At 33.6% G+C, this 1341-nt stretch overlaps 1 protein-coding gene across 1 annotated transcript in view; it reads right to left on the bottom strand.

Annotated features, from left to right (window-relative positions):
* Nucleotides 1–636, bottom strand: part of LOC118760838 (receptor-interacting serine/threonine-protein kinase 4-like) — a 21587-nt gene extending 20951 nt beyond the window's left edge. The window contains exon 1 of the mRNA XM_029800546.2: nt 516–636. The gene's annotated coding sequence lies outside the window, so the exon portion shown is untranslated. The remainder of the gene's footprint in view (nt 1–515) is intronic.
* Nucleotides 637–1341: the final 705 nt, after the last annotated feature.

Genomic DNA, 1341 nt, shown 5'->3' with positions numbered 1-1341 from the left:
ACAGCTCAACTACTCGGAAGGCTGAAACAGGTAAGACTTTACCCCTAGAGTGAAGGTGGGGAAGATATGCAGTAATATAAACATCTGGAAGGGATTGTACCAAACTTTGGCTTTGAAAGCTACACAAACGCCAGAACGGGTCACCACTGCACAGAGCCAAATATCCCAACACTGCGTCACATTTCAGGACCAGTTATTACTGCAACAGCCTGGGTTTTAAATGTCCACAGCTTTTTAATATTCTCCCAAAAAGCATGAGTGACTAACACAAAGTGGATGTGTTTTCAAAAGAAAACTGGACCTCTCCCTGTTGAGAATCCTAGATGAACCTCCCTTGTGGCAGGAGGCACAAATAAGGGCAATGACATCAAACTCCCTTATTCACCAAATTCCACATATCTGAGGAAGTTCTCAATAATGACAGTGTGCCCCAGCATGGCCACAGCTTTAAGTAGTAAAAGATAAAATATTATATATATATGACAAGATTTAAGTCAAGAAAATTTCTTCTTTACCTTGAATCAGAAGTTTTCAGTTGGATAAGTTTGAGTTTTAAGATTTTCAGCTGAGTAAGTTTTTTTTGAGGTTTTCAGTTGGAGTTCTCTCGCTGGAATGAACAAACTGGTTTTAAATTCATAAGTTTATATAATTTTAGTAGGCAGGAAGTAAGTCCTCTCAGCTAATAAGGTTATTCATTGTGTTTTTCCTGGAATTTTATTTATCTATACATTCTATCTTCACTCATTATCATGCTACTCCTTAACTGACCTGAATTTCTGTGACCTTGAATGTTGTTTACAATTTATCCTTTCAAAGTGTAATGCAATTTATTTTGTATGACGTAAGCTATTCCTAATTATTTGAAAAACTTTGTGCATGTACTTATCATCATCATCATCATCATCGTTTAGCGTCCGCTTTCCATGCTAGCATGGGTGGGACTTGTCTTTATTCTAATCTTAGGTCACCCTTTTGTGTGAATTTAGAAAAATATGTAAAACCGAAATACATATACGCCCACATACATACATGCATACATTCATATAATATGTATATGTATGTACATACATACATACATATAATGTATTTAACATACATACACATATATATATATATATATATATATATATATGTATGTATGTATGTATATATATTCATAAATGAATATGTAGACATATAATTAGGGGATATGTTAGCCTTTGGAAGGGATAGATGTTTTCAAGGAAATACTGATTCAATACCTAGAATTTTGGGGGAATGAAATTCCCTTAAAACATTGGATCTATATTAAGCATATATATTATATATAGATCTTATTAAGCACATGGTTTATATTCATTT

The sequence above is a fragment of the Octopus sinensis genome, unplaced genomic scaffold (genome assembly GCF_006345805.1).
Source record: "Octopus sinensis unplaced genomic scaffold, ASM634580v1 Contig15395, whole genome shotgun sequence".
NCBI lineage: Eukaryota > Metazoa > Mollusca > Cephalopoda > Octopoda > Octopodidae > Octopus > Octopus sinensis.
The sequence above is the reverse complement of the archived record's forward strand: the minus strand, read 5'-3'. Positions and strand labels throughout refer to the sequence as shown.